Source organism: Lampetra fluviatilis, chromosome 2, assembly GCF_964198595.1.
Source record: "Lampetra fluviatilis chromosome 2, kcLamFluv1.1, whole genome shotgun sequence".
NCBI lineage: Eukaryota > Metazoa > Chordata > Hyperoartia > Petromyzontiformes > Petromyzontidae > Lampetra > Lampetra fluviatilis.
In genome coordinates, this window is record NC_136276.1 from 30,843,177 (window position 1) to 30,861,596 (window position 18,420).

Here is an 18,420-nt window from a genome sequence, read left to right on the forward strand (position 1 = left end):
TACGACAGGTGCTTGTGTCTTCAATGTCTCATGTATGAAGGAAATGTGCGCATTTGGCCTGTTGATCTTCTGATGGTCACACTCAGGGCCGGATTAAGATTGTGTAGGCTCCTGGGCTACAGGTCTTGTGAGTGGCCCCAGTAATATTTTCAAAAGGAAAACAAAGCTAAAGAAAAATGAAATGTATTCTTGCAAGGCTAACAACAAATAAAATTCAGCATTCACGAGTGAAATAACTTTTCACTTCATCTCTGGAGGCCCTCTAGCTGGCAGAGGCCCCTGGGTTGCAGCCCCTAAAGTGATATTTTGAAATTGACCAATTTTCTATGAGAAAACGGGCGAATTTGTTTCTTTTCGTTCACCATAACGTCAGTAAAAAACAACAAATTAATAAAAATAAATTACATGTATTTATACTAAAGTAATACAAAAATTACTACAAAAGATTAAGACACCAAGGTGCACTACCACAAGGCGGGACTGGCCACAGTGGACCGAGTTCTTTGTGGGGAGGAACAACCAAAAAAAAACTACTCACTTCTAAATCTTTTGTAGTAATTTTTGTATTACTTTAGTATAAATACATGTTAAATTTGATTCATATGTTGGGTTTTTTCTGACTTTATATGAACGAAAATACACAAATTCCCCCCTTTTTCTCATTTAAAATATGTAAATTTCTAAATATCACTGTCCTGGTCACAAAAGCAAAGTTTGTGGGGAATTAAAGCCATTTTCTGTACTTTTGAGGCATCAGCAATGAGGAAATAACACTTACTACCCAGGAATAAAAGTTGTGTTACATAGCGTTATCAGTGAGCTCCCCCGACAGGCGAGGATGCTGCTGCTACTGCTGCGTTGGCTGCGTCCCGCAGACCGCAATGCCCAGCCACCGCCAGCTCAGTGACGCCAGCTTCTGTGTGACCGCAGAGAGGAAGCTGAACGGGCACGGCATGAGCTGGAATGGGCTGAATGGCCTCGAGCTGTGTGGACTAGCCGGGGAAAGCGCGTCTCAAACCGTTCGCGCTCGCGTCTCATGCTCCCATTGGTCAGTTCCCCCGATAAACAAAGACACAAATAGAGAGCAGGCTTCTTGGTTCTTTCGGTAAAGTCACGTAGAATGAAAATAATAAAATAATAAAGATAAAACAAAATAAAATAATTCTCACGACGTTTCGGCCACAACGCAAGCAGCCGTCCTCAGGTGAAGAACAGGTCTGTCGATAAGAATTATTTTATTATGTTTTATTTTTATTATTTTATTATTTCCTTTCTATGTGACTTTACCGAAAGAACCAAGAAGATGAATCCCTGCAGTCACGAAATCTTTAAATCGAAATTTAGAGAGCAGGCGTCAGGGTCGGGATCGGGATCGAACCCACGATCTCCTGTATACCAGGCGAGGGAAATTACATCTCGCCACCGCTGGACCCTCTACTAGTTCTGCGACATGATCTGCTGGGGCCTTTTCTCTGACACAAGGCGGTGCATTTTTTGCTCGTTGCCGAGTTCATTGGAGCTGTGTGAAAAACCCAACGAAATAAATCAAACAAGTAAACTGTTGCGATCACAGGGAGTGATGTTCGCATCGGGGGTTTCGCTTTACCAATCCACGCTACGCTGTCCGGCGCGGGGAAGTATGGTCAAAACAACCTCCAGTGACCAACACGCGTTTCAAGTTTCTTGCGTTTATTTATTAATGCAGGGGTCTCATCTCAAGGGGGTCGTCGTTTCGTCAGAGAACGCACGTGTACACTTTCACGTTACAGACAACCGCGAGAACAAATTATAGTTTTTTTACGGATTTAAAGACGCACTTATACCCCGCCCCCATCTCCCCCGCACCCTCCCGCCTATGTAATATAAAAAAAACATTTAGGGGGCGCGTTGTATAATCCGGCACATGTACAGAACTTTATTGCCACAGTCAACAACGTTGCTGCCACCACGGCCGCGTGCTCCAATAGTTAACGTACTCCACGGATTTCAAGGCGCGGCGATTTCCCAGCATCCACTGCTCTTCCCTTCGTGACTTATTTACATGTCCCACTCTTGTTTCTCGCTCTCCCACGACGTCGTATTTTCCGGGACACGTTTTTTTTTAATTCTTCTCTCGTTCGTTCAGAATAACGCCCCTACCACCACCACCACCTTACAGAGTTTGACCACCCCCCTCAATGTCGATGAAATTTTTTTTTTGTCAGATGGCCGAACAAGCTCCAACTCCACGTGACAACGCACGAGACCCACAGCAACATCGTCCGATCGGCCGCACAGCCATGAGAACATCGCAGGCTCCACTTAAAAGTAATTTTGGTGGACTTGCGTCAAAGATTCCCCGCCCAAAGCCTTAACGGACTGTTGGGGGCAAATGCTGTTGGCCATGTTTGTTTGTTGTAGTACGGAGTTAGACTGATGGCCTTAATCTAAGTTGTCTTGTGGTTGTTGTTGTTTGACTTGCATCCCACTGCACATAGTCACATAGTCACTTTAAGATTTTTCTTGTTCATGTTTTTGCTTTTTTGTTTGCTGCGGTTGCACCCGATTCAAGAGTCGAATGGCTCACAGGGCTACACCTAATAAATGAAACTGAGAACTGAACACCGATGAAGGCCGGCACGGCGCACGCAGGCGATGGGCTGCGAACAATCACGCCTGGTCGCCTTTGTCTCCCCCAGTGCTGAATGTTTACACACCAACCCGGGTGCTCATTGGAGGCTGAGTCGACCGAGGAAAGTGCCCGAGACGGGTTAAGTTAAATCGTCACCGGTGTTGGCCTTGAGCGGGAATCGTCAAACTCGGGCCGCCGGGTTGATAGCTCGACGTCACTAACCGCCGCATCGTTTCTTCGGTGCTCCGTGTGCCGCCGCAACCAATGAAACGCAGCCCAGATGTGGCACAGTCGGCATCAACAGAGGCCTTCGGTGTTGTCATCCGTCCGCCCACTTGAAGGACGGCCCAAGTGGGGCGACGATTAAGGAACGTCGCCTCTGTCCTGTCGCAGGGTCACTGTTCACTCAACGGCAGCGAGAGATGCTGATGAATCCTTTTTTGTTTTGTTTATACGGCGAAGACGAAACCCCGCCATGGTCCCAACGTGCAGACAACAGCGGGGATGGAGTTCACGACATTGGCACACATTGATATGCGCAGTAGTGTTGGTGTCGGGTAAATAACACAACATTTTGATTTAAAGCTTTCGTGACTGCAGGGATTCATATTCTTGGTTCTTTCGGTAAAGTCATGTAAAAGGGAAATAATGAAATAATATAAATATAAAACAATAAAATGCTCACGACGTTTCGACTGCAACACAAGCAATCATCATCAGGTGTGAAATCCACAGAAAAAAAATTGAAAAAAGAATTATTGCTGTGGATTTCACACCTGATGATGATTGCTTGTGTTGCAGTCGAAACGTCGTGAGAATTTTATTGTTTTATATTTTTATTCTTTTATTGTTTCCCTTCTACGTGACTTTACCGAAAGAACCAAGAATATAACACAACATTGTTGAGAAATGAATAGGAGTCATTGCAAGTCTTACCAGGGTGTTCATCGTACGTATTGTACAGGAGGGCCGCTAATGGACAAAGTCCCGTGTACTGACATAGAAAAGCAGTGGGCGGGCTTAACGAAATCGTGCTGTGTCTGTGCGTAAGTCCCCTGTTGAAGTCCACTGCACTTGGCCCACCACCACCATCATCATTATCATGAGCAGCATCATCGATGTCCCACGTCCCTAATCACAAGCACCTGGAATAACTCGTTGTCTCACTCCTCTCGACCCACTCGGAGCTCACAGGATCGTAAAAGACGCTTCACCGTCGCCAGAAGATCGCTTTGCCCACGCACGAATCCTTCACTGCGCTGGTGATTTGGTGGATTTTTTTTGGCAATAGATGTCGGTGAATTTTTTTTGGCAATAGATGTCGGTGAATTTTTTTGTCGATAGATCTCGGATTTTTTTGTCAATAGATCTTGGTGGATTTTTTTATCGATAAATTTTGGTGATTTTTTTGTCGATTATCTCGGTGGATTTTTTGTCGATGATCTCGGTTAATTTTTTTATCGATAGATCTCGGTTAATTTTTTGTCGATAGATCTTGGTGGATTTTTTTATCGATAGATCTCGGTGAATTTTTTCGTCAATAGATTTTGGTGAAAAATTTGTCGATGATCTCGGCGGATTTTTTGTCAAAAAATCTCGGTGAATTTTGTTGCCGATGATCTAGGTGGATTTTTTGTTCACCACTTTGTTTTCTCCTCCACATTTTATTGTCTGGGCGAGTTGAGGATTTCTCCACTGTTTACTCGGGAGTGAGATTTTTTTGGTTTTTTTTACCTGTAAAAACGAATGGAAATCGATTGCTGTGACATTTAGTAAACCCCTCCCACCCCCACTTCTATAAAATAATAAGCATACGTCAAATTTTGTGGGAGCACCATGCTCTCTCTTCCTTGGTCAACTATTCTTTTCAATAATCCCCTTTGGACATTTTCACAATCGACTGTAATTATCATGCACATTTACTCAAGACAAATATTCCCCCCTCCCCCCTCCATGTAGCCTTAACAGACTGTTGGGGCAAGTGCTGTTGGTGAGCACCTATGGCACACGAGGGAAGGGTGGGTGACCAACACTGCACCCGGCCACCTTTGTCTTCCAAATGATGATGTTTACACACACGGCACCAGGTACTCATTTGAGGCTGAGTAAACCTCGAGGAAGCTCGGGACAGGTTCAAATGATCGTCACTGGTGTTGGCCAGGAGCAGGAATTGAACTCGGGTCGCTGGGTTCGTAGCGCAGCGCTAACCACTACACCATAGCTCAGCACACCCACACACACTCTTCGCACACACACAGTCAAATGCACACTGCCCCCCACTCACACACACGCACTGAAACACCAGTGCCAGGTCGTGGCTCCAGGTTGAGGAGGCTACAAAACTCCAGTCCGGGTTTTCCAGTCTCTCAATGACAACGCGTGCAGGTGGATTAATTGAGACGTTAAAATACTCTGGCGGTGGCTTCATCATCATCAGCAGCAGCAGTGCAGACCTCTAGGCTTACACAGGAGATCGTTACGATTCACATAGATACCCATAGACTATATTCTTAGGTTTTTTCGGTAAAGTCACGTAGGTAAAACATTAAAATTAATTACCTGAAGACGGAAGCTTGTGTTGCCTCCGAAACGTCGTGATTTTTTTTTTAATTAATTTTAATGTTTTACCTACGTGACTTTACCGAAAAAACCTAAGAATATGAATCCTTGCAGTCACGAAAGCTTCAAATCTAGAACCCATAGACTAACATGGAAACCTATACTCGCATAGATACCCAGAGATTCACATGGAGACCCACTTAGAAACTGGAATGTGCCGTGAGTGGCTTTAGCATCAGCACCGGAGACCTACAGGCTCACACAGAGGTCCATATACTCAAATAGATACCCATAGGTCTCACGGACATCCACGGACTCACACGGAGACCCTCTAGGAAACTGGAATGTGCTGGGAGTGGTTCATCATCAGCACTGTCTCCACCAGATGGGTACGTGCACCGATGCTTGCCACCTGTCCCGTTCAATTCCAGGTTCGTCCACTTGTTTTAGCAGCTCTCCTGGGACATCTGTAGGTCTTCTCCGGACACTAAAAGTCTCGGGCTTTTGTCAGTCACATCGTAATATCAACAATAACAACAACATCACCACCACAGCACTCAAGACGATGCATTTACAAGTAGTTCTCCCCTCCTCCGGCCTTGTGAGATACTCTCTTCTTCTTTCCAAGGCACGTGTTGGAATTGTTCTGTTTTAGCTTCAAGGTGGCAAGAGCTCACGCAGCTCACGTAGCTTTCCCGTGAGAACTGGTCTGGTGGTGCATAGCACTGGTTATTCTTTCCAGAGGGACTGGTCTGGTGGTGCATAGCACTGGTTCTTCTTCCCAGAGAGACTGGTCTGGTGGTGCATAGCACTGGTTCTTCTTCCCAGAGGGACTGGTCTGGTGGTGCATAGCACTGGTTCTTCTTCCCAGAGGGACTGGTCTGGTGGTGCATAGCACTGGTTCTTCTTCCCAGAGGGACTGGTCTGGTGGTGCATAGCACTGGTTCTTCTTCCCAGAGGGACTGGTCTGGTGGTGCATAGCACTATTTTTTCTTCATCATCATCATCAATGTCGCTGCACTGCAGTCATCAAGGAGTCCAACCGCACGCCTCAACTAAGAGTGAAAACCCCGGCGAGGAGTTTGTGGCTCTGCTCAGCTCGGAGCCACGTGGCTCCACGATGCCCAGACTCGTCGAGCCTCGCAGCCCCGTCAGCCCTCATCCCCCCCGCGTGCCACCGCGCCACCTAGCCTGGCACCGGGTTGTCAGGGCTGCGGCATCGCAGACAGGGAGAGAAGGGGCAAGGGATTTGGGTCAGGTTCGGAGACCCACCATCATCATCAATATCATCAGCATTTTCAACATTAGCCTCGTGAGCATCTTCGTCAGAATATTTTTCTATCAAGATCAGCATTATCACTGCCTTCTCTAGCGTCGTCAATTAGCATCTTACGCATCGTAAGTATCGTTCATTATCATCCTGAGAATCTTCATCAGCGTTATTATAGGTACAGTCATGACTATTATGTTCACCAATCTTGATTTGAAGCTTTCGTGACTGCAGGAATCCATACTCTTTTATATTTCTACCTACGTGACTTTACCGAAAGAACCAAAGAGTATTATGTTCACCATCATCACCAACATCATCAGAATCATTAACATCATCATCATTGACATCGCGATGAGCAATATCATTAGGATCTTTGGCATGGCCATCAGCATCATTATCACGACTATCATCATAAGCATCATAATGAAGCTTCTTTAGCATCACCATCAAGATCGTCATCATCATCGCCGTCGTTACCGTCATCATACTCATCATCATCGGCATGTGTGCTGTGCATGAGCTTAGGTTCAGGTTTGTTCTGACAAGGGTAAAAACCATTGGGCAATACATGCTTATTTTCGACGGGGACGTGGTAACAGAAACATGGTCACGACAACAAATAAAAAAAGTAAAATAATCAACCATATCCGTGGTCAAGCTCTACATGGCAAGGTCAACATCACGGTAAAACTATTAATTAAACTATTTTTATTTCACCAAGTAGGGCCCACTGAGCTATGCAGCTGTTTTTCACAAGCAGTCCTGGCCTCAAATGATAGCTCAACAAAGTGGCTTATCGCGTGGAAATGTAAGGCAGCAAAACACTACAAACGGGTGATGTTGATTCTAAATGTGAAGGGAAATATCGGAGGACCCGGAGAAAAATCCACGCGACCACGGGGAGAACATGCAAACTCTAAATATACCGTAGGCGTCAGGGTCGGGATCGAACCCACGAACCTCCTGTATACCAGGCGAGGTTGTTAGCATCTCGTTATGGTGGCGCCCAATCGACAACAAACCGACAAATAAAAAAATACAACAAAGATTATAAAGGTGTCAGTTTTTGTATCAGTTTAAAGGGTAAAAACCTATTACTATATTTTGCCACTGGTATAGGAGGTCTCATAGTGTAAATGCTTACCCCGAGCTCTCAATACTCTGATAGTGCGCTGTCTTTGAGTTGTACGCCTTTTGGCGTCATCTGGTCCAACACCAGTGGAGACTAGGCTCTAAGAAAAGCTGTCTCTGGTGTGGACCAATCAACTTCAAGGACAGTGCATATCATTATCATCATCAGAGTTGTTTCTTTTTTGTTTGCATTTTGACTGCTTGTGTTGTGGTTATTGTAAACATGATGCCTTGTATAAAGGTGTCAGTTTTTGTACCAGTTGAAAGGGTAAAAACCTATTACTATCATAGGACGTATCCCAAATACACACACACATATATACAAAAATATAAAACAATTATGAATTGAAGTCTGCCGAACGGATCGATCAATCCGAGTGGTGTGCGGAGCGAACCTGCAGGTGGAGAGTTCGGTGCACGGCGAGCGTGCGCGACTGGCAGAAGCCCTTGCCGCACTCCTGGCACTTGAAGGGCTTCTCCTTGGAGTGGATGTACCTGCCGGGTAGTGGGAGCCGTCAGCACAACAACGACAACAACAACAACAACGACGACAACGACAACAACAAGAGACGCGTTCTCAAGGCTCAAGTTAATTTTGTTTTCCCAGCTGAGAACTCAAGACACGCGCAATGAGTCTGATGCATCGTCGGTTTTTTGGGGAGGGGGGGGGGTTAGAAACTTGCGTTTAGAGTATTTGGCTGCTACAAATATCCACGTGATGAGCCACTTTTAATTTTAGAACTTTCGTGACTGCAGGAATTATTATTTGGTTCTTTCGGTTAAGTCACGTCTAAAGATAAAATAAATTAAGATTGAACCACTTCTACGGGGAAGTCTTAAGCTTATCTTTTTTCTCTCTCTCTGGCGACTTGTTTTCTCTGCCTGTGTCCTCTTTAGAATGTTCACACTTAAATTCTAACTTAGCAATCTTTGAAATACGTAATCAACCAGGCTATGCGTTAATTGTGTGTTGACCGACCCTCTGTGTTGTATTACATTACATTTCGATATTTTACTAGGTTATTTAATTTTAGTGTGTCTTTCTCCTGATTTTCAGGCTTGCTTGCCGTGTCATCGTACTTGCAGCACCACGTCTGTTGACCACTCATTGATATGCTAATTTTTTCTCTAACCCCCCTCCCTCTCTCTGCCTCCGCCCCCCCTCTGTCTATTTAAGGCCACCCCACAGAGACGATCACCCCTCTCTGTTACCTGTGTTGCTCTCGCTATGTATCTTGATGATATCTGTCTGCTAATATGTCTGTCTATAGTTTTCTGGTTAGATTTTATGTCGCTATTTCATTATACCTGATGATGATTGCTTGTGTTGCAATCGAAACGTCGTATTCTATTATTTAATTTATTTTTTTATTTTATCTTTAGACGTGACTTAACCGAAAGAACCAAATAATAATTAGCCACTTTACTGAGCTATCATTTGTGGCCAGGTCGCTTCCGAAAAAATAGAGCCGTATAGCTCAGTGGGCCTTACCTGGCAAAATACAAATAAAATAGTTTTAGTAGTTAAATAAATAGGTCGTCGTGTAAAAAAAAGGTTGTGTCATGAACCCCTCCTCCACCCGACACAGCCAATGAATAAAGCAAAAAGTGTCACGTGTCAAAATATATAAACTGCTTCAGCAACACCACCGGGAGTGTTGTTGTTGGACAGCAATTTCAAAACACAGCACGTGTCGCTGAGGGTGCCACGGTGGCGAGATGAAAACTCCCACGCCTGGTAAAGGGGAGGTCATGGGTTCAATCCCAATCCCAACCCTGACACCTCCTGTGTATTGTTTTTATTTGGAGTTTGCGGTGTCTCTCTCCCCGTGGTCACGTGGGATTTTTCTCCGGGTACTCCGGGTTTTCCCCCGCACATTAAGAATCAGCGTGCGTGTAAGAGTATTTGGCTGCTATGAATTGCCACGTGATAAGCCAACTTCGTCGAGCTCTCGTTTTGTGACCAGGTCGCTTCTGATAAAGAACTCTGTAGCTCAGTGAGCCTTACATGGTAATATAGAAAATACTTGAGTTCGTAGTTTTATTTTTAATAGGAGCACATTTGTTCCACACATGGCTGTTAGGAAAATGTTTAACTTGGCGGCTGTGAGGAGTGTTTCAATGAGCTGATCGCGATCTCTTTACGTGTTCTCTTTGTTATAGTCACCAATTAAAGACGACCCGTTGCATTGTTCAGCGCTTTGTGAGGTTTTTGATTTTGGAAATGTATTAATTATTATAATAATTATTTACCCGGGGAATGCCGCACCCATTATTACCTCATTCGTTTCTTGTTGTTGCTGATCCACATTGTGTATGTGTACGTTTGTTGAACTTCTATCGCACCGTACGTAGTCCAACCGTGCTAATCGGAGGTGCCAGGGGAGGGGGAACGTCAACTAACCAAACACGACCGATATTCTTCTACAAAATAGATATCAAATTAGTTTGACACAATCGTATTATGCCATAGAGAAAAATTATGTTTGTACGCGTCTGTGCCATTAATATTCTTAATGCAGAGTACTATTTAAAACAAAAATTATCTTACAATTTCCGGAACCACCATCTCCTGCACGCCCAAGCCGTCTAAACCATTGATAGCTATGGGGACTTTTTTTTGCCAGTATCAAGACGATGAAAACATAAGAAAAGGCTTTAGCCCATCCTGGCGATAGAACAGGAGATGTTAAGATGTTAAAACACCAAACAGATACCGATCGCATGGCATCAAGACTGCATCAGCCACACAATTATACCGTGTTTTGTTAATGACATACATTAAACAGGCTAAAGCCTGTTCTTATGTATAATTGTGTGGCTGATGCAGACTTTATGCCATGCGATCGGTATCTGTTTGGTGTTTTAACATCTTAACATCTCCTGTTTTATTTCGATTTAAAGCTTTCGTGACTGCAGGGATTCATCTTCTTGGTTCTTTCGGTAAAGTCTACGTGACTTTACCGAAAGAACCAAGAAGATGAATCTCCTGTTCTCTTGCCAGGATGGGCTAAAGCCTGTTCTTATGTTTCCATCGTCTTGATACTCCTCGATCAATCGCGCTCAATAAACGAACAGAGAAATAAGCACGCGATAAGAAGAGAAGTGATTTGGCGGGCGGGCGGGCGGGCCCGCTGGCTCGCTCGCTGCGTCCCTCACCTGTGGTCCCTCAGGTGGTCCTGGCGGCGGAACGCCTTGTGGCACACCTCGCAAACGTAGGGACGCTCGTCCGTGTGCGTGCGCTCGTGGATGAGCAGGTTGTAGGACTTGGTGAACCTCCGGCCGCAGAACTTGCACACGAACTCCTTCTTGGCGCGCGCCGCGTGGGCCGTTGACCCCGACCCCGACCCCGACCGGGCCATCATCAACGACGACGCCGACATCGCCGACGCGGAACAGCACACGGAGGCACTGAGCAGCCCGAACGCGCTCGCAGGGCCCCCCGGCACCGGGGCCGCGCGGCCACCACCAGCGGCCCCCGCGGCAGGAGGCGCCGAGGGGAGGGGCCCCGCGGCCGCCCCGCCGAGCCACCGCCGCTCGCCGCCGCCGCAGCCGCCCGGCCTCAGCGGCGGGCCCAGTGGCGGTGTCGCCATGCTGGGCTGCAGCTTCTGCACGTCCACAGGTGGATGATGATGATGATGTGGAGGAGGAGGAGGTGGAAGAGTGAGAGGTGGTGAAGGAGCTGGGTCCGCCCGCGTCGCAGCCGCTGCCAGATTGGCAAAGTCGAAGCGAGGTTGCGGCTGTTGACGTCGCCGCTGATCGTGGTGATGGTGCTGGTGGTGGCGAGGGTTTGACTGCTGCGTCAAGCATGCCTTGCAGGTCGTGCGAGGCAGCAGGGTGCAGCTGAGCGCGTGCGACAAAACCGCAACGGGACTCGCAGACAGGGCAGCTGGCGCCTGCAGTGTCAGTCTATTCGTCTGCAGCGACAGCCCATTCTCTCTGCTGCTGCTGCTGTTGTTACTGCTGTTGCTGGAGCTGTCCTCTGGAGATGAGGCCACGTGCTCATGTGGGAACATCAACATTGGCAGAGCGGTTGAGGTGGCGGCCGCTGTGGTCGTGGCAGTAATCCCGCTCAACAAGAACATCTGCAAGTTGTGCTGCTGCTTGTGCTGTTGCTCAGGCTGCTGATGCTGCTGCTGATGATGATGCTGCTGCTGCCCGTGCAGGCGGGTGGTGGTGGTGGTGGTGAGATGGTTGTACGGAAGAGCACAGGTCCACGGAGGAAGGAGGCTCGCGGCTTGCAGGGCTTGCAGGGACGCGGTGAGATGGAAGGGGAATCTTGATCCGTGGACGTCTGAGAAGGCAGAAGCCTCCAGTGACAGCTTAAGCTGCTGATGCTGCTGCTGGTGGTGCTGGTGGTGCTGGTGGTGGTGGTTGTGGTTTGGGTCTGGGTGCAGAGGGAGACGTGTGACATGGAGAGGAACTGGTGATGGTAATGAGCTACCGGTACTTGCCATGGTTGTGGGCTAACAGCGATGGTGCTGTTGATGATGGTGGTGATGGTTATATTGAGTGTTGTTTTAGTCTAATGATTATTATAGTGATAGTGATGATGATCCTAATGATGGTGGTAATGATGGTAAAAATGTTGATTATTCTCGTTTACTGATAATTGTATTGGTGATCATGTAGTGATGGTTACAAAAACTATTATTTGACTTTGGCCTACTGATAATTGTAGCAGTGGTGATGAGGATGATGATGGTGGTAACGATGATAAAGACTATTGTGTTCACTACTAATACAATAATAGTGATAATCATTAGATGTAAATAGTCATCAGCTGATTTGCCTAGCTATGAAAGAATGGTAACCAGCCTCACGTGATGACGATGCCTACATTTCGAAGACGTCAGTTATGCTTTTTTGCGTCTACTGTAAATTAAAGTGATTATGATTGTAAACTTATAACGTGAATAAGACAGTAATTGTGGTGGTAAAAAAATACCGTAAGGACTACATTTTAACCACAATTACCCAGCTATGTTAATGTCAATGAAACAGTTATGCGAATTTAAGCAATGTTGACGATGGTGATGATTATGTTAATAAGTGGAGACTATAGGTTCAATATCTTGATAGTGAATCTGTAACAATAATACGATTATAAATTTGGAATTACATTTTCATAATTTTTCGTGACAAATTTTGTTAAATGTTCCAACTCGTGAATATTGGGATTAGTTACTATTAATGGTTGCTCAGAATTTAGTGCGACTCTTTTTGAAATTTTGATGATTGTTATTCATTGACGACGATGATGATGATGTTTCGTACTCCAAAACTGTGGAAGAAACCAGTAGACAGCGGTCATTTACTGCACGTAACACATTCCTGCGGAGGGAGCTGGTAGGAACGTTGGGTTGCTCGGTCAATGGCCAGGGTCAACGGCGGCGTGGTGTATTCCGCAAATATGGCCGACTGTGAGGGCGGGCACAAGCCGGCGTGAGTAGGTTAAACATTGAGTTTTATAAGGGCACTACGGGGTGACCAGCCCCTCCTCACCCAGCCCCACCCCTCCCACCCCCCACCCAGCCCCACCCAGCCCCTCCCAACCCTCCCCACCAAGCCCCTCCCCACCCAGCCCCTCCCTGCACGACGGACACAATAATCCCCTGTGGGCGGGTGTAACCAGGAGGTTCCTACCAGTAATATCACAAAACTGAAACACACTTTGCATGTACTTCATTTGATGGTGGTGGTGCTGCTGATGCTACGTTGACAGTAACGCACAAACACAAAGGGGAAACAAACACAAACCACTCAACACTGTTCGTCAATAACACTGTGGCCGTAACAACAAAAACATCTATTGTATGTGCGATAGAGAAGGGCCAATGCCCCGAAACGTCACATATTATATATTTATCTTGTAAATCAGTTGTATGTGCTGTGGGAGAATTGGGAAGCCACTGGAGCTATGCACTACTAAATCATCGAGATTGAAAACTCACTTCTTTAGAACTGCTTTTGTGCGCGAATAGCACGGTTGGCTACTTATGGTTCTACACACATATAGAAGGGGCTTTGACTGAAACGTCGCCTGTTATATTAGCTATTTGAAGGCCACACACACACTGATTGCGTTGAATGTGTTTTTTTTAATATTCGTTGTTCACGATGCATGGAAACGTCGCCTGTTACGTTGCTTATGGCTTTATTTTGGTGATTTCGAAAAAGTTTTTTGGTATGGCCATGTTTGTTTGTTGTAGTACGGAGTTTCAATGATGGCTTTAATCTAAGTTGTCTTGTGGTTGTTGTTGTTTGACTTGCATCCCACTGGGATTTATGCACAGCGTTGGTGTACGGTGCTTTTTTTCTGGAAGACTTTGCAGTTTTTTCCTGGATTTTTCTGTTTGCGCATATTCACTTTAAGATGTTTTCTTGTTCATGTTTTAGTTTTTTGTTTGTTGCGGTTGCACCCGATTCAAAAGCCGAATGGCTCACAGGGCTATACCAAATAAATGAAACTGAAAGACTGAAACTGAAATGTTATATTATGTATTTTAAGGCCACACACACACAGCGCTATTGACGATTGCGTTGAGTGTGTGTGTGTTTTTTACATTCGTTGTTCACGATTCATGGAACAAGCAGGGAGCCAGGTGGCTCCGCTGAAGCGTGGAAGGCAGTGAGTTGAAATCATCCTGGTTGGGCGTTGATTCAACCGATCATCCCTCCGGGGTCGATACAATAACAAAGTGCGCGGATAGGAACCACTTTGTCGGGAAGTCAACTGGGGTTGTCCTATGGATAGGATCGCCCCCGTCAGAGGAATGTGGAATTTACACCACGAGCTCAAAGCTGTCGACTCGGAGATTGCGAACTGATCGCTCGACCTGTTCGGGCGAATACAACAAAGGCCAAAGATGAGAGAGAGACAGAACACAGACACGGAGACACATAGACAGACACATAAACAGAGAGAGATAACACAGAGACACACACAACATGGAGACTATGTGTTACAATCGAAACGTCGGATGCTAGTAATTAATTTACAATAATTATTTCTACGTGACTTTACCAAAAGAACCAAAGAGTAATTCCTGCAGTCACGAAAGCTCCAAATCAAGTTTAGAGACAACGATCACCTGTATCGCCTTTAACAGACTGTTGAAACAAGTTCTGTTAGGGAGCACCCTATTTAGGCGGTCCTGGGCTTTCAGAGCCGCTTTTGTTTCTCCAGTGCTGATTATTTAAAAAACGTTCACACGTGGCCCGTACGGGGATCGAACCCGCGACCTTGGCGTTATTAGCACCACGCTCTAACCAGCTGAGCTAACCGGCCAGACGCAATCGAAGTTCCCCTATACTAGCAGACGTAGGACACGTGCTGTTTGCGAGCACCTATGAGGCCCGGCAAGGTACGTGAGCGGAAAGGTGACCAACATCGCGCCCGGCCGCCTTTGTCTCCCCAGTCCTGATGTTCACACACCGCAGAAGGTTGCTCATTTAAGGCTGAGCCGAGCAATGACCGTCACCAATGTCGGCACATACACACATATATGCAGTATATACCCACATACACATATATATTCACATTCAGCATCGATACTGCAGTCGAACACAGCACATGTCGCATAAAATACGTGATTATTACACATACGGTGAATGCTTACGATGCTAACACTAAATCAACACAAAAGCACGGTAATCAATTACATTTGCAGTAAACATAAATGTTAGAGGTAGTCCATGCCATACATGAAATTTCACACGATATTGTCGGGAACGCAGCGAGGGCTGGCTTGCAGTATGGACTATCGGCGTAAGGCACTACCACTAAGAGTGCAAGGTGCGACCATCCCTAACAATATTATTGTAACCCTATACGTTCCTATTATTTCGCGGAACAGTTTGCTTAAAACTTATGAAGACTAAATAAGATGAGATGGACGAGGTCAGAATCATTTTCGGAACGGCTTATTTAGGATTAAATTACAAAAAAAAAATTGGCGATGCTCTCATTACGTTGGCAGTGTTGCACACGCAAAAAAACCAACAAAACTGGAAGCTAAGACTCCCCATGGAACTCTACCCGGCAGAAAGTCCCACTGGGCAAGGACCCCGAGGCCGGCCCCAGGACACGCTGCTGGCAGTGGGACGATGTCAATCGGCTGGGTTGGTAACGCCTGCATGTTCCCCAGGAAGAGCTAAAGTCTGTGTATAGTAGTGTATAGTGTAGTGTAGAGTGTAGTGTATAGTAGTGTAGTGCGTAGTGTATAGTAGTGTAGTGCGTAGTGTAGTGTAGAGTGTAGTGTATAGTAGTGTAGTGTATAGTGTAGTGTAGAGTGTAGTGTATAGTAGTGTAGTGCGTATTGTATAGTAGTGTAGTGTATAGTCGTGTATAATAGTGTATAGTAGTGTAGTGTATAGTGTAGTGTATAGTAGTGTAGTGCGTAGTGTATAGTAGTGTAGTGTATAGTCGTGTCGTGTATAGTGTAGTGTATAGCAGTATAGTGTATACTAGTGTAGTGTATAGTAGTGTAGTCGTGTATAATATTGTATAGTAGTGTCGTGTATAGTAGTGTATAGTAGTGTCGTGTATAGTGTAGTGTATAGCAGTGTAGTGTATAGTAGTGTAGTATATAGTAGTGTAGTGGAGAGTAATGCCGTGTATAGTGTAGTCTGTCGCCAGGGAGGTCTGGACCGCCACTACTCAACATGCTGCTGCCGCGACCCTCACCAGTACAGGCGGATTGAGAAACGAACTAACGAAAGTTAGTTCATTTAAACTAAACTAAAACTTGTCTTTATTTTAACAGGTACGGCCCACTGAAATGATAGCTCAACGAAGTGGCTTATCACGAGGAAATTCATAGCAGCCGAATAACTGTAAACGCGTCGTGTTTATTCTAATTGTGGAGGGGGGGAAACCGGAGGACCCGGAGAAAAATCCACGCAGGCCATGGGGAGAGAGATACGCAAACTTTAAATACAGCAGGCGTCAGGGATGGGGATCAAAACCACGACCTCCTATATACCTGGCAAGTTAGTTAACACCTCGCCACAGTGACGTCCTTATTTAGTGGTACGGTACAACATTTTGATAATTAAAGGGTTTGTTTGATACTCAATAACTATTCACGTGCCAATTAAAAAAAAATACGTGGCATCATAAATCTGTTTTTTAAAATGTAATTCTCATCATCAGGCCCCACTGTCTTTAGCGCAGTCTCCATCCCCTTATCATCCACTCCGTCCATCTGCCCTCTCTATTTACATGTACTATAAAAAGAAGGGTCATTGCCTGAAACGTCGCCTATCGGTTCCAATTATTTCGGATTAAAGTTAAGCACGCGTAGCACACGCACGCACGACCAAACCATAATTCATCGGCCATGCTCAAACCGCTGCTGGATGAAGGCAGAGTCACCTCTCACGATCCTCGCGATGCCTTTCCGTGTTTGGCTCGTCGACAGCGCGCTGTGGCTCTCCGAGTGGCGGGCACGTGGTTGGTTACGCGCTCCAGATCAGCGTGTGCGCTGCGGTGTGTGATCGCGTGGTAGCCGCCGGGGAGCGGTGGCGCAGTGGTCGAGCGAGCGCACTGCGAAGCCACTAACCCCTCGACCGCCTGAATTCGATTCGCGCCCACGGGGCAACAGCGGCGACGAACATCTGAACCGGTCCTGACCCTCCCTTAGGTCAACTCAGCCGGCGATGGGGAGACAAATAGTGCTGTGATGTTTCCTGATTCATCAGTTCCCACGAGTCATAGGAATAAAGCGCATTGCGTGAGCCACGTGTCTCTGTGGGCCCTGCTCAATCTTCTGGCGTCTCTCTTGGGTGTTCCTCTCCCAAGACCTGGTGTCTCTGTGGGCCGTAACTGTCCCCTTGCGCCGTATCCGCTTCCATAGGTGATCTCTAGCAGCACTTGCCCCAACAGTCTGTTAAAGGCTAGACGGGGTATCTTTGTATTTGCCTCGGTGGTGGTGGTGTGCGTGCATGTCCTGAGCCTCCCTTATGTCGACTCAGCCTCAAATGAGTATCCGGTGTGGTGTGTAAACATCGCCACTCGGGAGACAAAGGTGGCCGGGCGTGGTGCTGGCCACCCACCCCCTCGTGTGCCGTGATGGCCTTTATAGGTGCTCGCTAACAGCACTTGCCCCAACAGTCTGTTACGGCTATACGGGGGATCTTTGTCTTCGTGCATGTGTGTATGTATGATAGGGTGTGTTTGCTGGTGTGTGTCTTTATTAGGTCATCCCGGGGTCTCTCAGTCCACCCCTTGCCGCTGTCTCATCAGCTGATGTCAATCATTACAAGTTCCATGTATTTGCTCCACAAAGGGCAGTTTACTCACCTCCCCGGAGCTATAAAACCATTTATTACTGTGCTGATACAATCTCATGATAAATAATACCAAAAACGCCGCTATTGTCATTATAATGACAATCGGCCGTGGTAAATGCACCGCTGGATGAAGCCCTCCCACACGCCGCTTTGTCGGTCGGAGGGAGTTGCTTGACCATACTTCACCGCGCTGGTCAGTGCGAGTTGGTTGGCGACACACGAGTCCAGTCTAACCCCATCTTATCAGGGATTTCCCAAAAGTAGGGAGCATCACCATGACAATTATTGTTGATGTGATCTGCCAAACTGGCTGTTTAGGGAAAAATAGATACGGTGGCAGTGATAATCATCATATTCTTGGTTCTTTCGGTAAAGTCACGTAGATAGAAAATAAAAATTATCAAATAAAATTTAAATAAAAATACATTTAAATTAAAAAATAAAATAAGTGTAAAATAATTTTAAAAAGAAAAAATATTTTCTTTTATTATTTTAATTTTCTATCTACGTGACTTTACCGAAAGAACCAAGAACATGAATTCCTGCAGTC

At 46.1% G+C, this 18,420-nt stretch overlaps 1 non-coding gene across 1 annotated transcript; it reads right to left on the minus strand.

Annotated features, from left to right (window-relative positions):
• Nucleotides 1-14,791: 14,791 nt before the first annotated feature.
• On the minus strand, nucleotides 14,792-14,865 carry TRNAI-AAU (transfer RNA isoleucine (anticodon AAU)). The gene has a single exon. It is a non-coding gene; the product is annotated as a tRNA-Ile (tRNA).
• Nucleotides 14,866-18,420: the final 3,555 nt, after the last annotated feature.